Source organism: Perognathus longimembris, chromosome 1, assembly GCF_023159225.1.
Source record: "Perognathus longimembris pacificus isolate PPM17 chromosome 1, ASM2315922v1, whole genome shotgun sequence".
In the NCBI taxonomy this organism is placed as follows: Eukaryota; Metazoa; Chordata; class Mammalia; order Rodentia; family Heteromyidae; genus Perognathus; species Perognathus longimembris.
In genome coordinates, this window is record NC_063161.1 from 56,818,261 (window position 1) to 56,832,624 (window position 14,364).

The following is a 14,364-nucleotide window of genomic DNA, read 5'->3' on the forward strand; positions in this document are numbered from 1 at the left end:
TTCTGTTCAGCAATTCTGAGTGGATGTCTTATCAGATTATTCAAAGAGCAGAATCCAAAGGTAAGGGGCCAGACTGCCTGGGGTTGAATTCACCTCTGCAGCCTGTGCCACTGACTCTGGCCGGTAACCGGAGCTACCCAGGAAGGGGAGACCTGAGGATCCTGGCCCACAGCCACAGCCACCTCAGGAAGGAAAGCCCATGAGATCATTACCTCCAATTAACCACCAAGAAGCCAAACAGTAGAGCTGTAAGTAGTAGAGCACTAGTCTTGAGCAAAGAAGCTAAGGAACTGTGCCTAGGATCTGTGTTCAAGCCCTAGTACCAGCCTCTCTCCCTCCCACCACAAAAACACCATTACCTTTGCCATCTGGGATCTTAGTGCATTAAATATTTTCATTTACTTATACAATAAGATAGAATATATATATATACATATATATCTCAATTAGTTCAGCAGAGTAGAAGTTCAAGAACTCTTGCTGGTTGGCCTGTTTCTCGTACTGAGATTGTAAGTAAATAAGTAATAAAGGTAAATTAAATAAGCCCCCAGGATGGACTAGGTTCAAATCCCTGTGCCTGTGGTGAGTGCACATACATACACATGCACACACACACAAGTACACACATGAACACACACATGAACACACACAAACACACACATACACACACACATGAACAGACACATGAACACACACAAACACACACACACACACACACACACACATGATTTAAGGATGCTGAGGAACTGAGAAACATCCTTAGTGAAATCGTGTTAGGTTCTGTCTACTGTTATCAGTACGGCCCCCAGGCTGGGCACATCCTAGGTGCTGTATTAATGCTGTGGATTGATTCAGAATTCCCCAGCTACTCCTGCCCTGTGCACATTGGAATTCACATTATGGTTCAGACTGCCCTTTCAAAGCATTCTCAAGCTGGCTATTGCCAGATGCAGGATGTGGGGAAATAGTTAATGCGGTTGATGTTGCAGGAAAAGCCAAGAAAAAAGACATAAAAGGAAATGACCGTTCAATAGGGACCAAATTCTATCAGTAATTTAATAGGAAATGATTCAAAAAATGCAGTATCTACACACACACAGGACAAAATGTTCTACTTCAGAAAGCAAAGAAGGTAGCTTTTAAAGCAAATAAATAAGTAACAACCTTGGCATGTTCTAACACAAAATAGATCTCTTTAAAAAATTAAATCAAATCTATTGTCAAAGTCCTTTCAATTCTGAGTACATGACACCAAGTTAACTACTATAAAAACAGGATTTTTTTTCTTTATCTTTTTTTTTTTTATAATGCCAGGGCTGCTAGGGCTTGAACTTAGGGCCTGGGTGCTTTTGCTCAAATCTAGTGCTCTACCACTTGAGCCACAGCCCTGCTTCTGGCTTTTTTGCTGCTTAATTGGAGATAAGAGTCTCATGTGCTTTCCTTCCCAGACTGTCTTTGAACTGCAGTCTTTAGATTCCAGCCTCCTGAGTAGCTAGGATTGCAGCTGTGAGCCGTCAGCGCCCAGCACAGGAAGGATTTTATGAGTTTGTGCAATTGCCAAATTTACAAGCTTGTCTCAGGGACTCAAAACTGTTTTCAGATGGATCTAACAATCTACCTCCTTTCCTATATATCCATCCATGTCTCTAACTCCTGGTCTATCTCTGTTTTTTGTTTTATTTTGGGAGTTTTTGTTTTGTTAAATTTTTTTTTTTGGTGGTTTGAGTTTTTCTTAATTTTCTTTTTGTTTGTTTGGGGTAGTTAATTAGAGATAAGAACCTCATGCAGTTTCCTCCCCAGGTTGGTTTTGAATCACAATCCTCCTATCTCAGCCTTCCAAGTAGGTAGGATTACAGGCTTAAGCCATGGTCTCCCGGCTTCTCTCTAATGTCATTAGCCCCTACCGAAGGCAAGTTTCCCCCTTTGATCAGAGGAGAAAAGGGCAGACAAACATGGATAGGAACCAACAGTGTCCCAGCCCACTGGGCACAAGTGAAAGGTTTTTTTGTCCCCTCAGGCCCACCCTCGATGGAAAGGGATGATGGTGAAAGAACCAGCTCCGTCCTCCACATCCACGGGGAGAACACACTCAGATCCTACACTTTCACTCACAGGCCTTTCCAGTCTTCATGCTCTTTTGGTGCACCAGAGAACAACTTTTGTATCATTTCTTGGCACCTATTTCTTCATTTGACTTTGTGACGCAAGCAGTTTTGGGTCTGTGTGCCAGTCCTGGGGTTTGAAGGGCCTGGACACCGCTCTCTACCACTTTGAGCCACAGCGCCACTTCCAGTTTTGTGGCAGTTCATTGGAAATAAGAGTCTCATGAACTTTACTGCTTGGTCTGGCTTCAAACAGTGATTCTCAGACCTCAGCCTCATGAGTGGCTAAAAGTACAGGCATGAGACACTGGTACCTGGCCTGTCCCAAGCATTTTATCTATTCCTACTGAAGGCTTTCTTTTATTTTTTGTTTGTTGTTGTTGTTGTTGTTGTTGTTGTTTTGCCAGTCCTGGGGCTTGGTCTCCGGGCCTGAGCACTGTCCCTGGCTTCTTTTTGCTCAAGGCTAGCACTCTACCACTTGAGCCACAGCGCCACTTCTGGCCTTTTCTATGTATGTGGTGCTGAGAAATCAAACCCAGGGCTTCCTTCATGTATATGAGGCAAGCACTCTAGCCACTAGGCCATAATCCCAGCCCCCTACTGAAGGCTTTCTAATGACCAGTTTCTAATTAACAAAGTCATTATGCAATAATTTACCTGCCATTTCCTTAATGATTAATAATGTAATTTCCAGACATTGCAACGTTTTGAAAGTAGAGTATTCTCTTCTTCCTTCTGTTACTTTTAGTGTTTCCTTCAGAAACTCCAAGAAATTAAATGAATGAACAAATGAATGATGAAATGGCAAGAACATGTATAAACGTATAACATTAACTAATGCTTCTTCAGCATTCGGTAATATAAGCACAATTAAGGTATAGTCCCTAAGCAACACCACTGGCTCACCACATCTTCATTTATATTCTTGTATTTACAGCCTCACTTCTTCACCTGAACCTACGGTCCTCCAATTCGCATTTTAAAATGTCAGCTTTGATTATAAATGTATACAGTCAAAAAGAAACAGCAAACATATCTTCAGGGTCATTTCTATGACTTTTTTCCTTTATCTATTTAAGTTGGACCTCTCTTATTTGTTTTGACAAGAAGGGCTAAATAAATCTAAGGGAAACTTGGCACTGTTGGCTCATACCTGTAATGCTAGCTATGCAGGAGACTGAGATCTGAAGATTTGGGTTCAAAGCTATCCCAGTCAAGAAAGTCCATGAGATGCTTATTTCCAATTAACCAGCAAAAAGCCAGAAGTGGAGCCTTGTCTCAAGTGATAGAGTGCCAATCTTGAGGGAAAATACTAAGGGACAGCACTCAGGCCATGAATTCAATACTGACAAAGAAAAAAAATTTAAATAAGAATGTTTCCCTTTCTCTACCTGCTGCCTAGTTTTCTTGAGATAATTGATTCCAACCACAAAGGTCAGACACAGGAGTTATCTAAAGAACGCGTTCTCTGCTAGAAATAATTGCACTGGTACTCCAACAAGAGCCTTCCTTTTTCAATGTTGTTGGTTATCATGAAATCTTGGCGTTTCAAATAGTATTATGCCATTTGGGATAGGCACTTAAGATTTCCCTAAAGGCCAAGGCTGAGTAATTTTCAGGTAATGAGCACTAATATTCAAGGAAAAAAGACATTATGAATCACCTTCCGAACCTCTGCCATGGATCTCCTGTGATCATACTGATAATCCTAGAGCTTCTCATAATTGATCTTGTGACTTGAAACTGAATCACTCTCAAGGCTTTGCTTCTGTTTTGTCCTAGTTACACTTAGCCAGGCACCAAAGAACAAGAAAATAACACCTAGCTGGGTGCCAGTAACTTACACCTTTAAACCTAGCTATTCAGGAAGCTGTGATCCGAGACTCATGCTTCAAAGCCAGCCCTGGCAGACACTGGCAAGATGCTATCTCCAATTAAGCAGCAAAAACAGCCAGAAGTAGAGCTGTGACTCAAGTGGTAGAGCAGAAAGGCTAAGCAAGAGCATGAGGCTTTGAGTTCAAGTCCCAGTACCATTCACCAGAATGGGTGAATATGAAGAAGGGGCCTTACCTAGTGTTTCTTGTGGCCTGTTGTGCTTATTTGCTTAGTGTCTTGCTCTTCCTTCAGGAGGTAAGCTCAATGAGGCCAGGTCCTTTTATGTCCTGATTCCAAATCCTTAGTACAGGGCATGGTTCATAGTGACAATTAGAAGAAAACTGGCAAATTACATGAAGAAATTTAAAACATCATAAGGAGAAATAATATTGCTTTTCCACCCTATCATTATCTTTTTAAGGAATGTATTGTCTTATTCAGACACAGGTGGCACATGCCTGTAATTCTACCTACTGGGATCTGAGGATCACAGTTCAAAGACAGATTGGCAGGAAAGTCCCTTAACTCCAATTATCCACCAAAATGCCAGAAGTGGAACTGTGGTAGAATGCTAGCTTGAGCACAAAGTCTTAAGGACAGTGCCCAGGCCTTGAGTTCAAACCCCAGGACTGGCATCAAAAAAATAATAGTGTCTTATTAATTTTTTTCCTAAATTTGGCTTATGTAAAAATATGGCAATTTTTAAATATATGTAAGTGCATAGTATCCAATAGTATTAATTATATAGCATTATATTAATATAGTATTAATATATAATTAAATGTAATTATATATTTCATAGACAATATTGGGATACAAAATAAATGTATACTACCTATGACTGTAGTTGTCATTGGGAAGAGGTAATGGAATAAGTATTTGGAGAAAAGCAATGAGGTGCTCAACACAAATCTGCAAATATCTTATTTCTTTTGATGGTGAGATTGAATTTAGACACTGTGCTAGCCAGCTTTCACCAGATTATGGTCATTAATAACCCCAAATCTCAGTCGCTTTTCCACAACTGAGGCATGCATTGTCTACTGCCATAAGTGGCTTCTTCATATAGGATCATCCATGCTGAAAGAGCACTCTTCTGCGGGACATGTTAGACCTGGAGCAGGGAATCAAAAAGAGGCATTGCCTTCAGATGCCACTTGAGAGGCTGAGATCAGATGATTGCATTTCGAAGCCATCTCCAGCAACAAAGTATGTGAGACCTTTTATCTCCAATTATCCACCAAAAAGCTGATACTGGAGCTGTGGCTCAGGTGGTAAAGTACTAGCCTAGCCTTGAGCAAAAGATCTCAGGGACAACACCCAGGTCCTGAGTTCAAACCAGAGAGAAAGAGAGAACACCAAACTGTCATGCCCTTAAAATTATCTTTTAGTAACTATTTCACAGACCTGCTGTACATGGCTTTTTGTCATTCCATTGGTCAAAGCAAGTTGCATGACAAAGCCTGATATTATTGGAAAAGGTAGGTGGACTCCACAGACAGATACCATAAGTTACATAGTTACAGGTAACATGTATAACACTCTTACAGTGTGCAGTGAGTGGTTGTGAATAATAATACAAAAATCCTATCTTCCCTGCTTTCTATAATCAACAGGTAGGGCTTCTGTTCTAGTTTCCAACAGTAACTAACAGTTACCTTGTGTCATCTATACCATTACTTTCAGAGATACAAGATGCTGGAGAAAGTATTAAATATTCCCTTGAGGGCTTGGGATATGGCCTAGTGGCAAGAGTGCTTGCCTTGTATACATGAGGCCCTGGGTTCGATTCCCCAGCACCACATATACAGAAAACGGCCAGAAGTGGCGCTGTGGCTCAAGTGGCAGAGTGCTAGCCTTGAGCAAAAAGAAGCCAGGGACAGTGCTCAGGCCCTGAGTTCAAGGCCCAAGACTGGCAAAAAATAAATAAATAAATAAAAATAAAAAATAAACCTCACTTTAAAAAAAAAAAATATTCCCTTGAAGTTCCCAGAAAGTGTCACTCTCTGGGGGAAACACAACAAATAGTAAACATTCCCATCACCCTTCCACTATCCTATGGTTCCTCCAAACTTGTTATGGGCACAACAGCATAATTGTTTTAACTATATATTCTCTTAGACCAATGGTTTTAATTAGACAACACTTCAAGATAAACAAATAACATCAATACCCAGGCTGCATGGATTTATTGAATGGTGATTAGTAATTTTTCCCGTGTGGGTGTTACAGTCTAACTGGAAGGAAATTCAATTACAAGTGTCCATGCTTGAGGTATTTTGGAAGTCTTGTTTGTTTGTCATTTGTTTTTGTGCTCATCCTGGGGCTTGAATTTAGGGCCTGGGAACTGTATCGGACCTTTTGTGCTCCTGGCTAGTGCTCTACCACTTGAGCCACAGCTCCACTTCTGGCTTTTGGTAGTTCATTGGAGATAAGAGTCTCATGGACTTTCTTGCCTAAGCAAGCTTTGAACCTGATCTGAAGATCATCAGATCTCACCCTCCTAAGTAGATGGCAGTGACAAGAGTCACTGGTGCCCAAATAGTCACAATTGTTTTTAAGAAAGTGATCCCTATTTTCATTTTGTGCTGGATGTCACAAATCAAATAGAGTGGCTCAGAACAGCTGTTTCCTCTCCCCTGGAACGTCTCTCTTGATACTTCTGGTGATGCCAGGCACTGCTCATGCACTTGTGCATGCTCTTCTGTAGCCAGTGACTAAGGCTCTTCTTGATCTTCCTCACTGAAACTTACTTATACATTGTCTTCCCTTCTGGTTCATAGGTTCCTTCTAAGAAGAAATGATGGTTGAGACATCACTATATTTCCCACATTTGCTACCCAGAAAATATCTGATGAGTAAATAATTGCTAGACATGGTGTTATCTTCTTAAATTTTCCACTCCCACTCAGTCCTGCCATAGAATTCTTGCTGTTACCTTCACTCTTGGGACCGCTTCCCATGGGAACACATGTCTACAGCAGAAATCCCAGATTGTGCAGATCTGCCCCTCAGGTTCCTGTATCTCCACCTTTACAGTGTAGAAAATCATATGCAGTGCTTTGTTGACTTTAATATTTGAAGTTTACAGCTACTATTCAAGGCACAGGGTGAGAGACAAATGCAAATGGCCACACACCAAAGGAAAAACTAGAAATTTACACAGCATACATATTCAGATCCTTCACTGGAATTAATGCCTCCATTTTCAACTAAGAAGAAAGTTCTGATACACAGCAAGTTGTAAATACAGAATAAATGTTAACATGCCATAAAAGGACCCACATCTCTCTGTGTACTTCTTATCTCTGAACAAAAATAAACTGGAGCATGTGGCACTTAGGTTTTTTTTAAAAAAATTCTGGGCAGTTAACCAAAAACAAGTTGGGGGAGGGAGAAATTACTGTAATGTTATTCTTACTTAAAAGGTCATAGGTATCATGGTACAAGAACACAAACTTGGAACTGGGCACCAGTGGCTCATGCCTGTAATCCTAGATACACAGGAGACTGAGATCTGAATATCATGCTTCAAAGCCAGCCTGGGCAAGAAAGTCCATGAGACTCTTACCTCCAGTTAACTATCAAAAAGCTGAAGTGGAGCTGTGGCTCCAAGTGGTAGAACAGCAGCCTTGAGTGGACAGGGCCCAAGTCCTGAGGGTACTGGCAAGCCCCAGTACTGGCAAGCTTGGGGTCCAAGGTTTCTGATTTCAAGTCTTGACTCTGCTATTGCTTTGTGGTGTGATCTTAGGTTATTTACGTAATCCTTTCTCAGCCAGTTTCTTTGTTTTTAAAATACAGATGACAATATCTGCTGCCTCATCAGCCTGTTGGGAGATGAATGAGAAGAATGAATGCATGCAGAGAGCACAGAGTATGACAAGCTCAGAAAGACTCAGGGAGACTTGAACCTCCTTCCAGCAGCTCTAGTGCCCCAAGTCCCCAAGAGCTCCACCCTCCCTCCTCCTCTGTCCTTGTCATGTTTCACTCTCCTCTTCACCTCAACATTAATTTCTTGTTATAAATCCTACTAATCCTCAAACCATAATGTTTTTGTAAAGTAAGGTCCTCAAGCCTTGGGTTTCTCCAGAATAATTTCTTCAGTAACAGAGAACTGTACATACTTTGAAAATATGTGAGTAAACATGCACACTGAGGATGCTATTGCTGACTATTAAGTAATGTGTGTGTGTGTGTGTGTGTGTGTGTGTGTGTGTGTGTGTGTGTGTTTGCCAGTATTAGAGCTTGAACTCAGGGCCTGCATGCTCTCCCTTAGCTTTTTCACTCAAGGTTAGTTTTCTACCACTTGAGCCACAGCTCTGCTTCTGGCTTTTGCTGGTTATTGGAGACAAGAGTCTCATGTATTTTCTTGCCGAGGATGGCCTTTGAACTGTGACTCTCAGATCTCATCCTTCTGAATATTTAAGATTACAGATGTGAGCCTTACCTTACTTTACATTTTAATAGAGTCAATTATGTAGGCCTCTTAATTCATTTTCTGGCTTTGTTATTGTACCAATATTATTGTTGTGCCAAGTCACGAAACCATCACCAAGAAGACCACTGAGACTCAGACATTCCGAAATGCAAAAGCAAGGCAAGGCTTTATTTAAGTGAGCTGCAACTCAGGCCTCGTCCTACCCACCGACACAGCGGAGGTTAGGAGGGAGCCTCAAGCTGTGATTACACAGGGCTTATAAAGGCAAAGAACAAGGTTACAACAATCAGGTGTTCAAGCAAGCAAGATTAGGACACAGGTACAAATCTGATTGGCTCAGGGTTCGATTCTAAAATGGGGTTCACATGGTAAAATGGGGCCTGACTTCAAAGTCTGGCACTTCATTTCCCCCTTTTTCTTTTTGGTACCTTGGGAGCCAATCATGGCTCCATTCTGTCCATTTCAATGGCTTGCATGTCTAGGGGATGATATAGAGGTAAGGCATGGGCCAGTAGGGCCCAAAGTAGTATCCGAAAATAACTCTGGTCCCTCGGTTTTAAAGGGGGGCTGATGGGTGAAGATCATCCATCTTCTGTAACTTCTTCAGGCTGACTCAGGGGCGTTGACCTTACCTAGCCAGGAACCTATAACCTTAGTCTACTTTACCAAGGGACTGCAGGATTACTGCAAACTGAAAATTAACTTTCAGCTATACAGACTTACCATTAGCTGTATAGTGTTTAGTATCCAAATGTAAGCAACAAAATAATACATAAACTTCTCAGCTGTGCTCTAAGGGTCAGGTGGCTATACCCGTATTCCTGAGCAAGCCCAAAACTACCTAAAATAAGGGGGTCACTTCACTTTGGAGTGAGCTGCCAAAATAACATCAACACTAGCCAGGTTAGTAAGGAAAGAAGGCAAAAAGAAAATTATAACAATATTCAGTCTAACTTTCTTTTCTTGAGGCAAAGGCGAAGCGGCTGAGTTGGGTGCTTGGAGACCTCCCATGTTCCACCACGGTAGTCGTCGTCCAGGGCAAAGGGGTCAGCTGGGCTGACGTGGAAGCAATGAACCCAAGTGGCGATGCCGTCTAGGGTTCCTTCCACCGTGGTTCTAAGGATTTCAGTCCCTTGGTCTGAATAAATGGGGGGTAGGGACAGAAGCAGAATCATATAATGCCTTAAGTTGGGGTCACATTCTTGTGCACGAACTGCAAATAATCGAGTTTACACAAAAATTCAGCATCATCCAAATCAGCAAGCAATTCAGTCTGAAGGCTAGGGATAATGGGCGGGGGGTACCCATACATTATTTCAAAAGGAGTAAAGCCAAGCTGATAGGGAGAATTTCTTACTCTAAGCAGAGCAAAAGGAAGGAGTGACACCCAGTCTGCGCCAGTCTCTAAGGCCAGTTTAGTTAAGGTTTCTTTTAGAGTCCGATTCATTTTCTCTACCTGTCCTGAACTCTGGGGTCTATAAGCACAATACAATTTCCAATCCGTCCCCAGTGCTGCAGCTATTCCCTGACTTACTTTTGAGACGAAAGCCTGTCCGTTGTCTGACCCAATGGTGATGGGAAGCCATACCTGGGTAGGATTTCTTCCAGGATCTTCTTAGCCACTACATTTGCAGTCTCATGCTTTGTTGGATAGGCTTCAACCCATCCTGAAAAGGTGTCTACAAAAACGAGCAAATATTTGTAATTTCTGTGAAATCTACTTCCCAATACACGCCTGGCCTATTCCCACAGAGGCGAGCTCCTTTAGTAATCTGTTGATTGGGGGCATTGGCAAGTTGACAGGCCTTTCGAACCGCAGATTCAGATCAGTGAGTCTTATAAGGGGCCAATTTACTCCAATTATAAGCAACAAGGTGGTCCACATAGAAGTAGTTTTTAAGCATGCTCTCTTACCTGGAACTTATTAAGGGTCAGTATTCGATCTTGACAAACTTGTAGGAATCACCTGTGCTTCTCTGTGGGCCTGCTGGAAACGGTTACAAAAAACCTACAAAGAAGCTGGAATGGCAATTAAACATTTTGGTAGCTATAATTCTTTTCTCACTTTGCAGTAATTATTTAGGACAATTTCACTTCGAAATTTCTTATCTAGAAATGTATTCTTGATTTCCAAAGCCTTTTTAACACTAACACAACATTTTAGCTTTTATCTGCATCGGAAAAACTGAAGCTCACAGGCATTCTGAAACCAGGTGCCACCCTTTGCCTACGGGCTGCTTGTTTCAAAAGAGCCTCTTTTTTTTTTCTTCAGTCCCAGTTACTGCATGCCATGAAGACCTTTGAATTTTTCCTCAATGCAAGAATTACAATTAGAAATACTTATCCATTCAGCTTTCCAATATATTAGTGAGAAACATTGGCCCATTTTGCCATTTCTTCCTACATACATAGAATTAATGAGAGTTTACTTCTATCCATTAGTTTAGTATAGATAGATAGATAGATAGATAGATAGATAGATATCCTTTTAAATCCAAATTTCTGACACTTAGCTCTGATTTTTTTTTTATTTTAATTAAAGAACCCTTAGAAATCCTTTAAAGCATTTGGTAATGCCCAAACTTGATGACCCTTTGACTTTAAACTTAAACTTAGTTTTTCATCATACTGCAGTCTTGAACATGTTCACACTCACACATGCACACACACATACATTTTCAAAAGATCTTAAAGCACACAGAATAAGCATCAGCCGTACATTTTAAGACAAAAACCTTTCACAAATGATTTTAGCATTCTCCAGCCTCATTTTCCAGGGTTTGATAGTTTTAGTAAAACATTTTAGCACACCAAACAATTTTCTGCTTAAGAAGGCTGGGTGGGGGTCCCCCTAGAGTTCTTTTTTGCAGACACTCTCACTGATTGACTGATTGTGGGCTGTCACCTGTACATCTTTCCAGTGAGCTAAACTCAAGTCCAGGGGAGTGGAAGGAACATTCCCCATCATCCGTTTGTCAGTCAGGCACAGCGCAAGAAAGAAACACACAAAAATAATCATAGGCACAAAGACCAGACAACACTTACAGACAGACTTAGGGAGCCATGGCTTACAGGTTCGACTGTGTCTCTCCTGCCCCTGTGAGGAGGCAGACCACACAGTCTCACTGTGTCTCTCCTGCCCCTGTGAGGGGGCCGACCACACAGTCTCACTGAGTCTCTCCTGCCCCTGTGAGGGGGCAGACCACACAGTCTTGAGGCTCTCTCTCTCCCGTTCCTGTGTAGGAGCGGACCAGACAACCCCGAATATAGAGTGGACTAGACGGGTGCCCGTTAGAAGGGCCTCCCGGTCCAGTCCTTCAGGTTCAGGGTGGTAGTGAGAAGCCTGAGCCCCCTGTGGAGGGCTCCAGGACTGCCCATACGAGCGTGTCCACTCTGGCTGGTCCTTCACTACCTACAGGTTCAGATTCAGGCGGCTGGCCTAAACAGAAAACAAAACTACAAACCACACAGACACAGACACACAGAATGAACAGCCCTATTTTCTTACCTTCGGAGTCTGGGGTCTCGGGGGGGGGGGGGTCTCTGGGGCCATCCCGGACGAGCCCCCAAATGTTGTGCCAAGTCGCAAAACCACCACCAAGAAGACCACTGAGACTCAAACATTCCGAAATGCAAAAGCAAGGCAAGGCTTTATTTAAGCGAGCTGCAACTCGGGCCTCGTCCTACCCACCGACACAGCGGAGGTTAGGAGGGAGCCTCAAGCTATGATTACACAGGGCTTATAAAGGCAAAGAACAAGGTTACAACAATCAGGTGTTCAAGCAAGCAAGATTAGGACACAGGTACAAATCTGATTGGCTCAGGTTTCGATTCTAAAATGGGGTTCATGTGGTAAAATGGGGTTCACATGGTAAAATGGGGCCTGATTTCAAAGTCTGGCACTTCAATTATCATATCATGTCAATGCTTCTAAAAAGCATTCTCTGTCAAAAAGATTTTTTAATGATGCGAATTACCTTGTAGCAGTTTAATGCATTTTTTTATTAAGATGAAAATCTATTCCTAGTTTGTAATTTCTGTCTGTTTAGGTCAGATCTCAGCTTACCTTGCTTTGCCCAAATGGTCACAAAGTGTCACATCACCATTTAGACAATCCATCTTCCCAAGCACTTGATGACAAGCTAAATCTTCATTCACGGTTGGCCAATTTCTGAATACAGTATTCTCTTCCATTTTTTTCATCTCTTTTGTCTAACTACTATCACTTTAAATATCCTTGATATCTTTATAACTCACCTACTTCAAGTTCTGAAATTGTGAATAGACTGCAACTTCTAAAACATTCTCACTTCCTATCCCTAATGTTGTCACTCTCCAGCTCATACCTTGCTTCATTTTTCTCCTTAACACATGAAATCCATGGGACAGAGGGTGAACAAATGTAGCAGTAGTACTCAATGGACACTGAGTCCTACTGACAATGAAATTCTACTTTCCTAATACTTTCCTTTTTCTTTGTGCCAGTATTGGGACTTGAACTCAGACCTCTAGCTCTTACTTAGCTTTTTTGCTCAACCATATGGCTAGCACTCTACTACTTGAGCCACAGCTCCACTTAAAGCTTTTTGGCAATCAATTGAAAGGATTTGTCTGCCTTGGCAGCAAAGCTAATTAAGGGACAGTACGAAGGCCCTGAGTTCAAGTCATAGGACTGGCACCAAAAAAAAAAAAAAGGTAAATAAATTCAGTTACTACTTCTAAAAGTCTTACAGCTGAGTTTTTATTTTCATCACATAATCTACAGATAGTTTTCACTTGTCCTTTCCAAAGTACACAGTTCCAGTTTTTTGTTTGTTTTTGTCAGTTCTGAGGCTTGAACTCTGGCCCTGGGCTCTTCAGCTCAAGGCTAGCACTCTGTCACTTGAGCCACAGCACCACTTTTGGCTTTCTGGTGGTAAATTGTAGATAAGAGTCTCATGGACTTTCCTGCTTGGGCTGGCTTTGAACCACGATCCTCAGATCTCAGTAGCTAGGATTACAGGCATGAACCACGGTGCCCAGCCACAGTTCCAGGGTTTTTTTTCTTTGAATTCATTAACACAATGAAATATTACAATAGACTTTCTCTTAATTCCTCACACTTACATTTCTGGAATTAAACACCATTTTTTATAGTCAGGGAGAGAAAAGTCAGCATATTTGGTTTAGTCTTTAGATCTGTATACCATTCAGAAATCTTCATTTAGGTAAGTTAAAGCATGGTAGGATAAATTGACAGATGTATGTAAATGATGGTAAACTATTTGAGAAACTTTTTTTTCTTTTTCTTAGCAAATCGTTGTAAACTTTGAAAATATAAGTTTAAAGTTAGTTTAGGGTAAGAAGTCTAAGTAATTTATTAGATCAAGTACTGATGAGTCTATTTTTAATAAAGTTTTTTATTGTCAAGATGATGTACAGAGGTATTACAGTTACATAGTTAAGGTAGTGATACATATACATTTTTTGTCATATTTGTTAGCTCCTTCCTCATTTTTTCTCCCTCCTTCCCTCCCCCAACCCACCCCCTGCCTTGATTTCTTCATTTAAAAAAAAATATTCCCCTTGAAGAACATTGTCAATCTAGTCTACAGTGCTTATGACCTCTATGATTTTAACAATAAAACAATTCCTTCCAGATCGGGTGATATATATACATATACATTTCTTTTCTTTTGCTTAGTGTAATCTGCTCCTTCTTTTTCTCTAATTTCTTCCCTCCTCCCTGCTGCCCTTGAGTTGCTTGGTTTGTTCTCATTAGTGCCCATTGCAGCTGTTGGGCCCCCTCTACTGTATTTTCCCCCCATTTTCCACTCATTCTGTGCCCTCCTCCCATCTGCTTTCAGATGTGCACGTGTATATGCCATACGTGAGGTAAAGAGTATAGGGTCCTTTAAATTCTCTAAGACTGGGGCTGGAAATATGGCCTAGTGGCAAGAGTGCTTGCCT

The 14,364-nt window shown here is 41.5% G+C and overlaps 1 long non-coding RNA gene across 1 annotated transcript in view; it reads left to right on the plus strand.

Moving 5' to 3' along the window:
* Nucleotides 1-8,141, plus strand: part of LOC125365624 — a 53,119-nt gene extending 44,978 nt beyond the window's left edge. The window contains exon 2 of the long non-coding RNA XR_007213731.1: nucleotides 7,779-8,141. This is a non-coding gene — a long non-coding RNA (uncharacterized LOC125365624). The remainder of the gene's footprint in view (nucleotides 1-7,778) is intronic.
* Nucleotides 8,142-14,364: the final 6,223 nt, after the last annotated feature.